General features: G+C 43.5%; 1 protein-coding gene across 1 annotated transcript in view; it reads right to left on the bottom strand.

Moving 5' to 3' along the window:
* The window catches only part of FAT3 (FAT atypical cadherin 3), a 404,213-nt gene extending 397,533 nt beyond the window's left edge, over positions 1-6,680 (bottom strand). Inside the window, exon 1 of the mRNA XM_050331683.1 lies at positions 6,567-6,680. The gene's annotated coding sequence lies outside the window, so the exon portion shown is untranslated. The remainder of the gene's footprint in view (positions 1-6,566) is intronic.
* Positions 6,681-17,980: the final 11,300 nt, after the last annotated feature.

Raw genomic sequence — 17,980 nt, 5'->3', positions numbered from 1 at the left:
GTGGATGTCCCATCCCTGGAAGTGTTTAAGGCCAGACTGGATGATGGGTTTTGAGCAACCTGATCTAGAGGAAGGTACCCCTGCCCATAGTGTGGGGTTGGAACTAGCTGATCTTTAAGGTCCCTTCCAATACAAACCATTCTAGGATTCCATGAAATATGAAGACTCAACAAACAAGTTCACCCTGTGGCAGAACACAAAGGCATCCTCTTAAGACTCTGGGTGCCGTGATTTGTTTAAGCAATGTGGGACGTACTCATGTTTAATATTAAAAAGATATCAATGCAACATATCTGATAGCAAAACTGACATTTATACCATCATTATATGCACTTATCACGAAATATAATCTGTACTGTCATGCAAAGTGCTCAGATGGTTCGAAGGCAAAAATGTATGTTCAATGTTATTTAGAAATATTAATAAGCTCCTTTATTGTAAGATGTAAAGCATTAATAGTTGTTCTGAAGAGGGCTCCTTTTAACCTTTAACAACATTGAAGTGTCTGTAATTTTTATCAGATTGTTTAGATTTTGATTGAGTTAAAGTCCTGAAGCTACAATTAAACTTGCAGCTACCTTCTCTCACTAGGCTTCCTGCAACAGCTGGAATAATCTTTGAAGTCTGCAAAGACATGGAAGAAACATTATTGACGGCTGGTTTGCACAGTGCAAGTAGAGACAAGTTGTGCTGTGCGTTTCCAGTGCTGGTGACAGATCATTTCTCACCAGCACTACAGGAAGTCATCAAAACTATTTCCCCCTCCCCAGATGCTTTACAGGACCAAGCTAAGAAGCTGGAAATGCTGCAGGGCAGGACTTCAAGAGCTCTGAATGACCCAAAACCAACATTTACTACAGTCAGCAGTTAACCCCACGACCAGCTCCACTGAAGACAGAAGTGGTCTAACTCAGCCTATTGATGGTTACCTGCCTAGAAAGCCCAGCACATCTCAGGATAGGCTGCTAAACCCTTTTAAAAATTTAAAATAATTCTGAAATCAGGGATGTTTTTTAAAAGTAGCAAGAAATCTTCTCAGAAAGTAAAAAAGGAATGAGGATTTCAGTCCAGATGAGCCATCCCACATCTTGCCACATCCCTCTGACCAGCTCTGCAGACAAGGGATGGAGCAGTGGACTCTGCAGGGGCAGAGGGGCAGCATCACTGAATCCCTGCAGCAGAGGCTGCACTGTGTCAGCACACGTGTAATGATCAAGCCAACACTCACTGATGTCAAAGGAAGTTACGCTCATGCACTGACAGCCATACAATTAGTAGTGTCATCATCTAGGAGAAAGAAATAAAATATTTTCTCCCAGGCAAAGCCAATGGTGTTTTTCATTTGTGTTAACTTGCTCTAAGTGCCCGCAGGGTCCATGCCTTTGATTTACTATGGATGACAGACAGTACAGGCGTAGTTTATGTATAATTATTATAGTAGCCAGGCTCATACACCAAGAACATCAGCAAAAACAACAACAGCTCAATAAGACAATGGAGAATTTTCCAACACAAAACCCTACATCTCTCTACATCCCTGCAACCCTACTCAAGGTCTGCTCTTTATTCTTTCAAGAAAAAAAGAGTGAAATTAGCAAGTTTTCAGATCAGTGGTAGCCTATCATAGGTAATCCTATGAAACACCAAATTCACCCAAAATAACCCTGCATTTTGTAGTTTTCATTGAATCATTCACTTTGGAAAAAAGTCCACGAAGTCCAAGCATTAACCCAGCACTGCCAAGTTACCACTAAACCATGTCCATAGTGCCATATCTACACACACCTTAAATCTGTCCAGGGATGGTGACTCAACCACTTCCCTGGGCAGTCTCTTTCAATGCTTGACAGCCCTCTTCATGAAGTCTTTCCTAGTACCCAATCTAAACCTCCACTCGCATAAGTGAACATCATTTCCTCTTGTCCTGTGGCTTTCCACTTTGTAGAAGAGACCAATCCCCATCTGGCTACAACTTCCTTGCAAGTAGTTGCAGAGAGTGAGAAGGTCTCCCCTGAGCCTTCTTTTCTCCAGACTAAATAAACCCAGCATCCTCAGTCCCTTCTCATCAGACTTGTGCTCCAGACTCTTCCCCAGGTCCATCACCCTTCTCTGGACATGCTGGAGCACTTCAATGTCTTTCTTGGAGTGAGGGGCCCAAAACTGAACTCAGGATTCACAGTGTGGAATGCCAAGTACAGGGGGACAATCACTGCCCTGGTCCTGCTGGCCACACTATTGCTGATCCAAGCCAGGATGCCATTTGCCTTCTTGGCCACTGCTGGATCATGTTCAGCTGCTGTTAACCAGTACACCCCAGCCTTTTTCCAACTAGGCAGATTTCCAGCCACTTATATTAAAAAAAAAAAAAAAAAAAAAAAAAAAAAAGCAAACCGCAAAACCAGAAGCTGGAAGTCCATGCAGATCCCAAAGTAGTGGTTTGAATGACAGTCCAGCGAGGTTTGCTTAGATCCCTCTTTACAGCAGTGCCATCTTTTGCATCTTGACAGTACTAGCAGTGCCCAAAACTTACTTGTCCCGATATACACATCCAGATGTTAACAACTCGTATGACTTCAGGGTCTAATATGATGCCTGTTACAATATACATAATCTTTTATACTGGGACAAAATGAGGCCTAAACACTTATGTCAGTTAAATGAGAAAATGAGAATTCTGTTTTAGATGCATAAATCCTCATAGCAAACAAGTTAAGAGACATTACCAACTTGTAATTTTTAACAGCTTAAGATATTCTCCTTATTTAAGTTCTTAAAGGAATAAGAATGCACATGCAAGACAGGCTACTCAGTTTCACATTTGTTTATATTTTCATTTCTTCTGTCATCAAACACAAGTAAAATACCTAACAGTCTGGGGTGAATGCACAGGAGAAGAATGTACTGCAAAGAAAAACTCTCTGCACTGGAATTGCAGAGACCACAGTGTTTCCACTGTAAAAAGAAAAAAACCTGAAAAATCAGACAGATTCAAATACCTCATTCCAAGTCAACATTTTTGTTATATATTAACAAACTCTCTTCTATTCTACTGAATATCATAAGCTGGAGTAACACATTCCTGTTGAAAAGACCAGTTTCATTAGATGGCCATGACCTGGACCAGCTTTCAATCAGTACTGATTAAATGCATATTCTGACGTTCTGTATCACATACCTCCCAACCTGTGGAAAAAAGCATCAAACACTTCCATTTTGTCGCTGTCATTTAACACAAATTCATATGGATGCTGGACATATGAAGTGTCTCTGAGAATAGCTCACTAGATCACATAGACATAGAAAACTCAGTGTGCACAGACTAAGTAGGGCTGAATTAATGAATGTACTGTTGCTTCACATATTTAATATCTGTCACTAAACTAATAATTTGCAAATGCAGAAGCAGGGACTAGGGGATGCACTGGCTACAGCCACTGACAGATCTCCCCTTGCAGTTTCAAGAAGCTAATTGTGCTCAGTTCAGAGTTCTTGATCCGTGTTCCTGCGAATGACTCAGGACACAAGCAACAAGACAGTCAGCATGTGTCCACATTTGGGGTTTTGTTTCCATTCCTATCTACCCTGATTTCCTTCCCAGGAATGCTGTGCTTATGAAAGACACAGTATGACATCCTAAGAGACTTCTGTCTTCTCTGCCTAACAGACACAGTCTGGGTGGTAGCAGAAAAGCAAAAGCTTCCCTAGAGCATACAGCACGATCACCAACAAGAAGGGAGAACTACTTCTGGATTGAAGCTTTGGCCCATTGTCATCTATGGCAAAGCTCCCACTGAAGTCAGCACAGCCAGGATTTCACCTCTGTTGCAGTGATTTTGAGTCCCTGCCCATTCTGCCTTGGGACTTCTAGCCAGCACAGTAAGGCTGCCTTAACAGTGCCAAGAGCTTTTGGGTTACGAACTGCAGGCAGAAGTCATGAAACCTTCCACATAAGCAACCAAATACTCATAAAACAGTTAAGAAATGTAAGACACTTGAAGACACTATAAGGGATTCAAACCTGCACCCAGAAGCATGATATTTCATATTGGCACACCATTCTAAAACAAACCTTTTCCTAACCAACTTTCTGTCCTTCAGAAAAACGTGTCTGTAAATACAAGCAGTATGGCTGCAGTTGGTATATGTCAGAGGACATTTTACAAGTCAGCACAGAAATATATCTGTAGCTACAAACTGCTCCTAAAAAGCAATGGCTAGACACCCTCTCTCCTAATTGCTCATTTCATTGTATTTGACAGAATCCATCAACCAGAGTACATCAGGTCACAATAGTGCAATGTGGTAGGAGCCATGACAATGAAACCTGGTGGAACAGAAGACCCTTGTCTCAGAAACAGAGCAAGCTAGCACTTAAGGAAAATGGGAGTGTTATACCCCATCACTGTCCGGCACATAGGATAATAACACAGCAACATATCATACAGTTCAGGAATCATCCTGCATACCATCGGCACACAGGTACAAAGCACAGTCATTACAATGCTAACATATTCTGTGTTAAGAATCAAGCTTAAAAAAAAAAACCAAAAATAAACAAACAGGAACAAAAATAAATAAAAGTATGTTTTGCTGAATCAAGGCAAGTGCAGCCAACCTGCTGATTTTCTACAACACTAGCACCACCAAAGGATCAAACAGAGGGATATCCCTAGTTTACAGCACTGAAGTACACTGGCTCCTACCTGGCTCTCTCAATAAGACTCCAGTGTTTTTGGAGTGCAAGGTTCACACCTGTAAGCTCTTTCTCAGCAGCACTCTCCAAATGCAAGCTGGCTCCAGAGGGATCATTCCTTCTCTCCTTGCACCCACCACCAAGTCCTCTCCAAGCAACAAAAGTAAATTTTTGTTCAACTGAAGGATAAGCCCTCTGAACACCAGCAGGAAAAAAAAAAAAAAGACAGACAAGAACTAGACAGGCTATTTTGCCTGGTTCTTTCCCAGCTAATGCTTACACCATCCCCACAACTGCTCCAGACCAGGAATGAGTCCTCAGTGAAAGCACAGACTCCAGGCAGCGACTAGGAAATGGTGCAGCAACTCTGCTCTGCATTCCTCATAGTTCACCCTCTCCTGATTGTTAATTCCTTTGCTGAGAACTCAACCCAAATTTATAAAGCAAAGCGTTTGCTAAATGAGACATAAGTTAAGAAGCCAGTGAAGCCTCTTTCTCTCTTTATTTCTTTCTCTCCTTCTTTCCCTCTTTCTTTCTGCTGGACAGAGGTTGGTTTAGAATACATGAATCATGATCAAATGATGCACCTGACAGCGCTGCAAATGGAAAGCAAATGAGTACGAAGAGAAGCATTCATTTTCTCGAGTCCCTTCCTTTTAACCAAACTTGATGCTTTAGTGCCTCTGCCGGGATGCCAGCGCTGACTTGCCTTTATGTCCCATTTACTTGTATTTATTTTAATTGGATCTGGGACTAAAGACACTCGGCAACGCTTAATCCTCCCAACAACAAAGCAAGGGCACGAAACCTCCACGGGCAAAAATAATAAAAAAAAAATGAAGAAACGGAAAAGGCACCCACTGATGCTTTCCTTGGGGCTTTCTTCTCCTCCGGCAAATAATCCAGCTGGGTTCAAAAAGTGGGCAGGGGAGGCTGGATTACTTCCTTTAATAGGAGAAGTTAGAGCTGGGAGAGCCACGTTTAACCCATCCCCAGCCGGAGCAAGTTGCTTTCCCACGGATGCACATTCCGGGCATGGCCCTGGCCTTGCACACACATATTTACACGGAGACACACTCACAGACACTCGCACACCCTCCGAGTTTCGGGCGCCCTTGGGACGCAGAGGGCAGTCCCCTGACAGCGTGGAGGGGATGGAGACCCTCCTGCCTCTGCTCCGCGGAGCCCGGAGCGACCAGCCCCAACAAAGCCCGGCAGGGGCGGGGGGGACATGGCTGCTACCCCCGCTGTCCCCGGACAGGGCGCTCTCCCAGGTCCAAACAGCGACCCGGCGCTGGAGCCTGCGAACAGGGAGGGCAAGGCGAACCCTTCCTCCTAAAAGCATTGACGAAAAAACAGAGAGACAGACAGACAAAAAGAAATACGAACAGGCAGGTCTCCCGGTAACACCCGTCTCTCCCCATCCCAAGCAGCTGCAGCCAGTTCCCAGGCTCAGCCAAGAGCAACTGCAGCTGAAGAGCAGCGACAGACACGCACATCCCCCCTCTTGCCCTCGCCCGCTCCCTGCTGCAAGTTTAAAACAACAACAAAAAGAAAATTAAAAGACTCTTGCCTGCTTGCGAGCTAAACCCCCGTGCGAAAGGGGGAGCGCACCCGGGGCAGCCGCCCGCCCCTCCGCTGCACCTTGCACGGCAAAGCGGGAGCGCGGCCGGCCGCTGACAGGGAGCGGAGCGGGCACGGGAGCGGGACACGGGGACGGTGCAGAGACGGCGCCGCGGCGGAGTCCCCGAGGCAGAAGTTTCCCCGAGTCGCGGCCGCAGCCCCCGGCGCCCCCGCGCACCGAGTTTGCCCAGCGGAAAGTTTCTCCGCCATCCCCTCGGCGCCCCTCCCCGGGCCCCAGGCGGGTACGCACCGGCCGGCTCAGCTCCGGGCGCTGGCCCGCGGCCTTCCGCGCCGGGTCTCCATGCCGCCTTGGGCGCCGCCGGGACTGCGGCGGGAGGGAGGCAGGGAGGGGAGTGGGGCGATCCCTACCCCGCGCCGAGCTCAGCACAGCCCAGCGCAGCCTGCCGGGAGCGCAGCCCGCGCCCGCCTCCCGCCCGCGGGGAGGGACCGCGCTGCCGCCACCGCCCGCCCCGGCCCCGCCCGCCGCGGGGCTCCCACCGACCGGCCCCGGCTCCGGGGAGGTCGAGGCGGCGCTCCCGGAATGTGTGTTCTCCACGGGACTCACCCAAGGTCGTCCGCTGCCGGCGAGGCACCGAGCAGCCCGGTGCTCCCGCGCTGCCCTCGGGGGTCCCCGCTCCTCTCCTGCCACCGGGCGCTCACCAACCCCGTCCGTGTCCCGTTCGGCGCCCTGTCCGGTTCAGCCGCACCCTGAGCCCCGCCGGTGTGCCGGGGGGCGGTGGGAGCTGTGTCCCCCCGCTGGGCAGCCCCCCGCCCAGCCTACTCCCGGGCGGTCAGCCCCGGGTGGCCGCTGTCTGAGCACAGGGGCAGGCTCGGCGGTCCCAGCCCGGTTGCAACATGCCTGGGAACGTGGTTAGGTGGCTGAGCTGCAGGTCTGTGATAGCCCGTGCCGCTCCGCTGCGAAAGCTACACCTGTCCAAAGAGCTGCTCTCTTTGGCTGTAGTAGGGAGGAAATGTATTTAGTGCCTTCTGTGCATGTGAATTTATATCCAAGTTCTCATGCTGCCTATTTTAATAGAATGTTGTGATGAGGCACCTGTTTGATCATCTGTTCAGTTCATTTCCTTCAGTAGCGGTGGAACGCAGGCTGCTGCCTGACCAAGTATCTCCTTCAAGAAAGAGAGAAATCACTTTCACATTCTTTTTCCTTCTTTCCCCCCACCTTCCTTTTCTACCTTCAGCTATTCTCTCCTCTGCAAGAGCTTCGAAATGCTGCTAATTTTGTTTGGTTTCTAGTCTGCTGTTCTTTCACTTTGTCCATGACTCCCACTTGGCTGCAGGTCACAACTGCTAAACCAAAGTACATGTAAGAAACTCCCTGTGAGGACTGACAGTGTAGTGCCTGTCACTGATTCCATAAAACACTCATGCCCCAGGCAATCTGCTGCTGTAATTTAGTGTGAAGGTGAAAAAACAAGTAAGCAAACAAAACCAACCAGCAACTCCACACTAATCACAGGGACCAGGGTAATAACGACAAAGCAGAAGGGCATGGGCTGCACTGTGAAAAACAAGGAGGAAAATAAATACATAAACTGCTTATAAAATTTAGCAGCTGAAATTAAAAATTCTGCAATGGAAGCATGTAACAAAGCCCAGCTTTGTCTAAAATCTACAACGGAGTGAAAGGTTTTACACTCACCACCTGGTTGCATTGTTCAGGGAAGGTGATCTTGTGCATTAAAAAGCTATTTAGAAGTCACAAGTTCAGAACCTCACTGTGTCACTCACTAAATGAACACAGAAAGGAGATGTCCTATTCCAAAAAGCCCATAATCCACATCAACAAGACAAATTTAGAGTGGGAGGAAAGTGTATTACGCTGCAGATGGTACTGAGAAAGAAACTGATTTGCCCAAGGTCATGCAGGAAGTCTGTGGCAGAGCCAAGAACTAAACACAAGTCTCCTGAAATCCAGACTGAAAATAGTGTTTGATAAATGCACATGAATTCCAGAAAACACACATTACACAGATAATCATCTTTTGACCACTATTTTGGAGTTATTGGGCTCCATTTCCTTATAATTTTCAACTGCACTGATAACTGAATGGTCACTTTCTAAATTTAAACCTCATTATTTGAAAGTCCTCTACCCAGAAATTCCTATCACGAAACAAAAGGCACTAAGAGATAGCATCTGGGCCAACACAGATGCTTTCTGACTATGTCTGCTTCTGCTGCCCCATTCCTAAAGTGGAACCAACCACAAGGTGTCCAACTCTGCACTTTAGTCCTGGGAGGGGTAGATCCTGCTCCTCATAGTGTCTTCCTGAGGCTCTAAGGGGCTGTGTTGTCCACAACCACACTCTGCCCGGTAGCAGTACTCTGGATTTAATCCCATATTCTAGCATCCCCTGTTTAGCCCCATTAAAATGTGCCCTGAAATACAGCTTTCATTTCGTCTTATGGCAAACTTGTCTCAGAAGGTACCTTCCATCTGTCCTCTTCCTATTCCAGCTCCCCCTTAGTGGTTTTCTTAGCCAATGCAGATTTGTGTTTCTTGCAATGCAAAACCCACACAAGTGGAAAACAGCAGTAACATCATGTTGCACCCTTCAGGCACCCTTACTTGTCACTTTAGGAAAGTTATTTACACATACGTTTAGTGGATTTTACAATGTATAAATGCTAATGAGTGCAAGTAGAAGCAGTTAATGCAGTTTTCCTAATTAATCAATCCTACCAGCATGGTAATGATTTCTGTTGTTCTTCTGGAGCTTCCTCCAGCAGGGAGTGAGCTCTGTTGATTAGCAAGGCCATTTTACATGTATATAACGTTTTTGTTCATCTATAACAATCTCATTATTGTTTCTTTTTTTCAGGGAGGTGAGCAGTTCCCAAATTATGCTTAACGAATAACTAGGGCAGAAAGAATCACATTATCTCCCATATCACCATTTTATAGCTGTGTATCTGTCAGGTTCAGTAAAATTTACACTGTCGTGGAAAAGGACTGGGAGCAGGTTGGATGAGATGCTCCAAATCAGGTAGCAAGACAGGGATGGCCAGTAGCAAAAACTCCAACTTCACACCTCAGAATAATTTGCTCTTTTACAGCAGGACTTTAAAAGGAAAGAGCTTCAAATGACTGTTTCACAGGTTGAGTGCACACACAGCAAGTTTGCCAATGGTACAAAGCTGTGTGCTGCAATGACATGCTGGAGGGAAGGGATACCATCCAGAGGAACCTGGACAGGCTTGAGAGGTGTGCCCACGTGAACCTCATGAAGTTCAACAAGACAAAATGCAAGGTCCTGCACATGGGACAGAGCAATTCTAAGCACAAATACAGGCTGGGCAGAGGGTGGATTAAGAGCAGTCCTGAGGAAGACTTGGGGCATTGGTTGATGAGAAACTTGACATGACCCAGTAATGTGTGCTGGCAGCCCAGAAGGCCAACTGCATCCTGGACTTCATCAAAAGAAGCACAACTAACAGGTTGAGGGAGGTGATTCTCTCCCTTTACTCCATTCTCGTGAGAACCCACTTGGAGCACTGTATCCAGCTCTGGGGCCCCCAAAATAAGAACAATGTGGACCTGTTGGAGTGAGTCCAGAGGAGGGACACCAAGATGATCAGAGGGATGGAGCGTGTCTCCTATGAAGACAGGCTGAGACACTTGTGATTTTTCAGCCTGGAGAAGAGAAGGCCCTGAGGAAAGCTTATGGCAGCCTTTCAGTACTTAAAGGGTGCTACAAGAAAGCTGAAGAGGGACCTTTTACAAGGTTATGTAGTGATAGGTATGGGGGAATGGCTTTAACCTGAAAGAGAGCAGATTTAAGTTAGATATAAGGAAGAAATTCTTTACTGTGAGGATAGTGAGTCACTGACATAGGCTGCCCAGAGAAGCTGGCAATGTCCCATCCCTGAAAGTGTTCAAGGACAGGTTAGATGGGGCTTTGAGCAACATGTTCTAGTGGAAGTTGCCTGTGCCATTGGAACTAGGTGACTTTTAAAGGTCCTTTCCAACCCAAAGCATTCTATGATATGATACAACTATTGGAAAGATGGTAATGTGATTAGTTTCAAGAAGAGGAGACTCAGGGGGAACACTCTCCTACAACTACCTCAAAGGAGGTTGTAGTAAGGTGGGGCTGGTCTCTTCTACTGTGCCTACAGTGAGAGGACAGGAGTGAAATGGCCTTAAGCTGAGACAGGGGAGAGCTGGATTAGATATTAGAAACAAAATTTCCACTGTTAGGATGGTCTGACATTGGAATTAGTTGCCCAGGGCAGTGGTGAAGTCACCATCCCGGGAGGTGTTTAAAAGGTGTCTGGATCTGGCTGGGTGATATGGTTTAGTGGTTAAGGGATTACAGAAATAATGCTGGGTTGACAGTTGGACTTGATGACCTTAAATGTCTCTTCCAACCCTGACAATTCTATGATTCTATGTCTGATTAATAATGTCATCATGCTCTATGGATAGAAACCAGAAAACAGCTTTTAGATTCTCATATCCTGAGTAGAGAGAATTTTTCCTCATTTTCCTGCCAGTATGATCAGAGTCAAGAAGATGAGAGTAAACCACTGCAACAACAGAGTATTTCGCATTCTATTAATTCAGTAAATTCCATTGAAATTATCATAAATAATTCAGCTAGTATAAATGAATATAAATCCAAAAAGAAAGGAAAGGTTTTCCTAAAGATTCAAGGTTCAGAAAACAGGAAAACAGGTTTTGGATCTGATGTTAACTGAGCCAGTAGTGAGCTATTGAAGTTGAATCTCAGCATAGTACCATAAATTATGAAACATTGACATTTCACTTTGAATTAATGCAAAGGGCTATTTATACACTCTCTGTGTTTTAGAGACAGCTGCCTGGGCAAAGTAATACACTTTTCCCATCACCAGGCCACATGTTAGCAACACTGCTGTTTTTTAAAGTATCAAATTATTTGCATATTGAAAATGTTTTAATACAACCTGTCCTTGGGGATTGCTGTGTGAGTTACTTTGGAAAGGTAATCAGTCATAATTCATTGGCTCCTTAATCCAAAATCTAACTTGATTCAATATACTACTGATTTATACTCACATTTTCAGTGTGAGAGGTGGCTCATTTTCAGGCAATTGCAATAAGGGCCACAGGCCACCAACATGGGAAAAGGCATTCAATGGGCTACAATTGCCTTTCTGGGCTTGCTACCAATGAAAGTTCTGTATAGCAGATAGCAGTGGAAGAATCAAGCATGAGCACATAAAAAAAATTTTCATATAATTGCCTGAAATCGGAACTTTGAATATGGCTTCCTAGCAAGACATCAGTTTATTGCTCACAGGTACTGACAATGCTTTTGTCTTGTTGGTTGGTTTTGTTTTTTTTTTTTTTTAAGGGGGAAAAATACAGTTCTCTGAAGTGACTTTTTGTGAGACTGCTTTTTAGAGATCAATGTTTTAGCTGTCATTTCTGTAAAGTATTTGTTAAGAATGTGGTTACATACTGGATGGCTAGACTTAAAACCAGTACTTAAGTGCTTCACTAAACTAGAGTTCCAAATAATTAAAATAATTACTTGAAATGTTATCTAAATGATACAAAAATCAAAAGTCACCTTTCACAAGTTGCATGGCCTTCACGTCTGTCATTATGAAGAAGATACTATGGTATCTGCTGCTCAGAGCCTTTTCTTTATCTTACAGAGAAAGTCTTCTGATTTGGAAATGCCTCAAGACTGATGTGAACAAATCACAGTCCATGTAGGTGGGTTTCTCTCTGACTATCTGATTCCCTGTAGAGATGCAGCCTCCCGGTCATACCAAGGGCTTCACTACACATTTCTTGCAGTTTTTTTGTCTCTTCTCACTTCTCATGACAGTGAGTAACACTAGTGCAGTCTTAAGAAAGTTAACAAGTAGTGACAGTACTCACGGACTCCTCTAGAAACATGATGTGGCAGCATAAGACAGCTCAGTGGTGACAACACCAGAAATTTGCTTCAAGGCCATTCTTCACGTTTCCTCAAACAGCAATTCCTACACAAGTGTTATTAAAGGACATTGCATGGCACTGCTCTGCAGGTGGGTCAGCAACAGAGGGTTTGCAGGAATAATTAAGAGGATAGATACAGCTCATAATTTATCACTAGTTTGCAGTGCTGTTCAACCAGAAAGATCTCCTACTAATGCAGGAAAAACTACATCAGGGTTTTGCCAGATCTCTCCATCTTTTTTAGAGACTGCAATGGGATAGCACATCAAAAGATCCATTTTGACTGCATATTGAAGTGGTGTCTTCTATTGTGCCAGATTATGCCTTGCAGCACAGAGCATTTCTAGCAGTTGAATGTCAGAGCTTTGATTTAAACTCATAAAGTGAAATCATCCCATGTAGAAGGGAAACATTCAAGCTGGTGTGTCTGATTTCCAGCGTTTGAAGGATACAGCCTTGCACAGAACACTCCCAAGAATCACACCATGTGCCTGAGAGCGTTGTCCAAATGCTTGAACACTGGCAGGCTTAGTCTCCAGACCACATTCCTGGAGAGCTTATTGGTGAAGGACTGTGTCAGTTTTGACTGTTTACCTTAAAGTTTGCTTTTCTCTTTGCTGTTTTGCTCATCCCAACGCTAACTCAGTCTCATTCAAGCCCAGCTGTGCAGGCCACTGCCTCAAAGAGGAGTCTGTCAAAACCATGGCCTCCCTTCCCAGGGAACAGGAGGACTGTGGTATCATCAGTGAGCTGAAGGCAAATAATGGGAGGTGATGCTGGAAAGCTTACCCTCCATCAGAGTAATAATGCATTTGATAGCTTGATCTAACATATCAAATCCTGCTCACAGAAAATTGAGAGCAGGTTTTGTGGCACTTTTTTTTTTATTTTATTTCATTGAAACAGATCTGAGAGAGGAAGGAAGTTTTGTGTGGAGCCAGAAGTTTCCATTCGTCTCAGTTCTGCCAGTGAGTTTCTAGGTAGCTCTTGACCTCTACTTTAACCTCCTTGAGTTTGATCTCCTATTTGAAAAAATAAAGACAGAGTCACTGGAGATCATAAGATAAGAAAAGGTGATATTTTGGTGAGTTTACTGGTCAAATTGCAGTTTGATTCCCTGTTTTGCTTTCTGTATCTTGTGAAATTTTAGAGAAATCATGGGTTATCTCTGTGCCTCAGTTTTCTGTCTGTGGATACAGAACCAGAAACACTTTTGGTCTGTCTTCTGTTTTTAGACAAATAAACATATCTATTGTTTTTTATTTTACAGTGATTCACTTTCTAGAGGTCTGACTTTGACTGAGGTCCTTTAATTTTGTTAACAGGATACAATAAACAGCTCTAAGATTTCTCCTTGGAGCACTCTGAGGTCAACGAATTACGCAGCAGCAGAAGGATATTATGTTAGTTAATGCAGGAGAAAAAATTAAATGAAAGCAACTCGATTTTATAAAAATTGTGAAAGGTTCTGCAACCAGAGAGTAGAAAGCCCTCTCCTCTATCCTTAGATCAGGATACCATGCAGCATGAGGGAAGGACTGATCTACCTACATTAGCTTTGCATAGCTTTTACTGTTCACTGTACAAAGATCTGACTCCAGTAAACATTTAAGCATGTGCTTAACTTGATAGACATGAGTAGCTTTTTTACTTGAATTTTAATGCATATTTAAGCTTAGGCATGGCTGTTTGTGGGGTGGGGATTTGGTGTGGGATTCCCTGGTCCTTTACACACATAATTTCATTAGGTGTTGTCTGTTTCTGTAGCTCTGCCTTAGGGCATGAGCCAAGCCCAGCTGAAGTCAGGGGGAATCCCTACAGATTTTGATGGCAGTTGGACTGGACCCTTTATAGGAAACAAAAACAGATTTTGGGGAACATAAAAGCAAAAAAAAAATCCTCCTAAATTTGTGGGGATGAAATAGTCATTTCCTGTTTTAGGACTAGAGACTTTATAAATCAAGCTCCTAACCAGAGCAAAATTTTACCAGCTGTACTCTAAGCCACTGAAAATAAAGGGAAAGTATAACACAGTCTTAGCAAACACTTAGTTTTAACTGAGCAGAAGGAATTGTTTGGCTGTGCATAACAGTTCAGCAGGAGGTAATGATAATGTTTATTTGGGCTCACAGGTTCTTTTGCTGTTGTATGCTTTCATGGTACCTGGTCTAAAAAAAAATGTCTATAAAGTATATATTTACAAATGCCAACTTATCTGTGGTTGCATGCCATAGCTGTCATCTCACATCAGGTCAGATGGCTTTCAGCTGCCATGCCAAGCAGTCTTAGCCTAACTCGTATCACAGCTCCAGTTTCTGTTGTTGGCATCAGTTTGTAATAGAGTTACAGGATTAAAAACTTGTGATTCCTGAAAGCCTTCTTGATAATGAGCAGAGTTTGAGATGTGAATTTGAGTCCTGTTTGATTGCATTGCTCCTATCCCTCTTTTGGTGGCTGCATTAGTGACAGGTTGTCAGGTGCATTTTTACTTCCCGTGCTGGCTTTGCATGCTGCCCTCTGCCCTCTACTTCCAGCTGAATCATTCCTAAACCGCAATTCCTGGTACTTGCATTCAGTGAGATAGCAAACCGAAGTGATGGAAAGCAAGGAGAAAAGCCATGATGAAAAACAGAGAGGAAATGGGAAAAAATCAGCAATGTGCTGATTAAATAAACACATCCAATATGCATTCAGTAAAGACAGGTAAGAATAGTCCACTGTCTAATAGGGCATAGAGTAGAAACTAAAAACCATAAAAGCCAAAAGAACATCTGAAACGAAAGGGTAAAATGTGATGAGTCAATCAAGACAATGGGGTGTCATTGTGTTTTGAGTGCTGGTACCTGCTGTGTATTGCTGCCTCGCAGCTTCTCAAAGTGCCAACCTGACCTGATAAGTCCAGATTTGGAAGGATTCTGTTCTCACTGATACCATTTTTCTGGAGATAACTGCAAAGGTTGCTACTCATTACAGAACCAGAAGGTTATTCATTCTATGGAGGTTAAAGGAAGATCCGAAGGAAGTACAGGGGCCAAAGATGTTTAAAAGTGCTTTGTTACAGGTGATGCAAGTTTTGGAGGGCAGTTTGCAACAACTAAAAAGGGACCTCAGTAATCGTTGGCTGTTCAATACCTGCTAAAATCGGGAAGCTCTATCACTTCCTTCCATCTGGGAAACTAAATCATAGTTGCAACTCTTACCCTGGGGCACAAGGGCAGAAATGGATTCTCTGGCTTCTATTAAGATGCAAATTTATATCTTTTCCGCTTTAGAGAAGTGATGTTATCTCTTTGTAGAATGAATTCTTTGGTATCTAGTAAGTCTCTTTCAATCTTTTTCTTCTTTCTTGCAACATATTTTTGTAACTCTTACAGGAATTTAATTTCTTATAGATCCCTATCCTTCTAAACAGGGATTCAGAAGTTTTGAGAGCAGACTGTCTGACAGAGGCAGTCAGACACAGTGTGACTGAACCAGGCGTTTCCTCAGCAAACCAGGCTGCATGTACAGAAAGCAGAAGGGAACACTGCACTAAGATGTGAAATGGGGAAACCCTCAGTGGGTTTAACATTTGTGATTTATACTTACTGCAAATAGAAAGGGGAGGAAAGGGGAGGAGAGGGGAGGGGAGGGGAGGGGAGGGAGCTTGAGGGACACATATTGGGGCTGCCTGGGGAATGATGCTTTCTGAGAAACATGTTAAAAGGCTAAAACAAAGTAAAACCTGACAGGACTGGTTGAGGCACTTGACACCTAGCCTGCAAGAGTAAAGTCCAGCAAATGGTTAGGAAAGCTGGAAGCTATTTGCAGGGATATGTGCACCATGAAGATTGGTATTGCAGCATTGTGAGATAGAGAAAGCCCAGTGGATATTACCAGAGTTTCAAGCAGGAGCTGAGACCGTGACCCCCTAGACTACAGGTTTCATTATTCTATTAGGGTCCTCTTCATCTGAAATGCAGAAGCTTACTGTCATTTCATCTGCAACTTGAAGGGCTTGAACTTAGCAAGGAAATCTCCTGAACTAAACTAATACAAAGTTGAAAAATAAGATCTATGTATTTGTTTTAGCAAGCATAAATTTCACGTGAGAGTTCCTGGATTGTTTTTTGTTGGAGATCAATCATTTGATAAAGTGAAGTGCCAACACTTCAGTTATGCACTGTGACAAGAACCAGGGAGCTGCTAGACTGGTCCCAACCAGACCCCATCAGGATTCAACAACCTGTCTCTGAGTGTATCTGTCTCCTGGTGTTTTGCCGACAGAGGCAGAAAACACCTGAATAGATGATGAGGGAATGACTTGCAAACAGAAAGTTTCTTCTGTGTAAGTCCAGAGAGTAATTGATTGGCTTCTACCCTGAGGCATTACAGTTTATATCCCTAATATATTTTTATATTGCCTAATAAAACTGTTGGCTGTTGCCATTACATGGGTAATGGACATTTATATAAAACTCTTTATGAGCTGTAGATGGAGATCATCCTCTTCACCATACACATGGAGCCACCTCTGGAGTAAAATGCAATAGCTGTTTAATAGCATGGCCCTATAGATAAACTGCAGTTGTATCGAAGAGGAAGAATGGCTCCTCATCAAGTCAAGCCTGCATAAGAAATTTGGAAAACCAGATTTTCCCTCTCTGTGCTTCCTGGAAATCATTAATTCAAAGGAATTTGGTTTTCTGTGATATATTGCCTTTAAAGAGTGAGAAAAACATAGCATTTCAAGTGTAGCATCGAGGAGTTGCTTTCCAAAGGTCATCTGCTGCAGTTTGAGAGGAACAGAGGATTCCAGCATACACTTAATCCAAACATATTTCTTCAATGGTATTTGATGTAGAAAAAAATGCCTGCTTGAACACATTTGCCTTTTCAGTCATATGTTATTTTGTACTCCTCGTCACTTGAAATAATTTTCTGTGTTTTCCTTTTAATTTGGCTTTTGCAGATCACAAGAAAGTATTCCTCTAGGAATGAAGAAAAGCCATCATTGAAACTAAAAGGGATAAGTGATTGCCATTTTCTTTCACAGAACCATGGTTCAAAAGACAGAGTGAAGTATAGCTTCAGAAGCTACAAAGTCCTTGGTCTTGGCAAGGGAAGGACTGTCTGAAAGACATGTAAACAGCTAAAATTATTTAAAAAATCAATTCAGGCAGTATTTTCGAAGAATCTATATAACATTTCAAGACTATGATAAAAGAACGATTTCTAGATTGCTCGGTTTACACAGTATATAATATTTGATTCAAAAATCTGTTTTAGAAATAAAATGCTTTTTACTTTCATTACTTTTGTACACTTAATAGTATACATCACTTATGTAAAGATTTCTGTCTTCAAAAGATGGGAGTTAGTTATAAGCTCTCAAGGATAAATATTCCCTTCCCATATCATTTAGGGAAACAGAACAGAGCTTAAGTGTATTGCTGAGGGCTTCCTGTACCTGAACCTGCATTAGAACATCAGAGTCCTTGTCTACCAGGTTTTCCTCCTTAAACCGTGGAGGGGGGTTGTGCCCATACCATTAATTTCCCTGTCTTTCTTAAATACATGCCATCATTATAACATATCTTACCCATTTGAGTTAATCGGATATAAAACATTAACTTTTGCAAAGGTATTAGAGCTTCACCAAGGAGCACTCACAGATATTACAGGGTAACATCAAAATTAACATGGAAGTAATTTAGTCCTTCAGTTAA

The sequence above is a fragment of the Myiozetetes cayanensis genome, unplaced genomic scaffold (assembly GCF_022539395.1).
Source record: "Myiozetetes cayanensis isolate MyiCay16 unplaced genomic scaffold, myiCay2020 scf5-8, whole genome shotgun sequence".
In the NCBI taxonomy this organism is placed as follows: Eukaryota; Metazoa; Chordata; class Aves; order Passeriformes; family Tyrannidae; genus Myiozetetes; species Myiozetetes cayanensis.
Note: the sequence above shows the minus strand (reverse complement) of the source record. Positions and strands in the feature narration are given on the sequence as shown.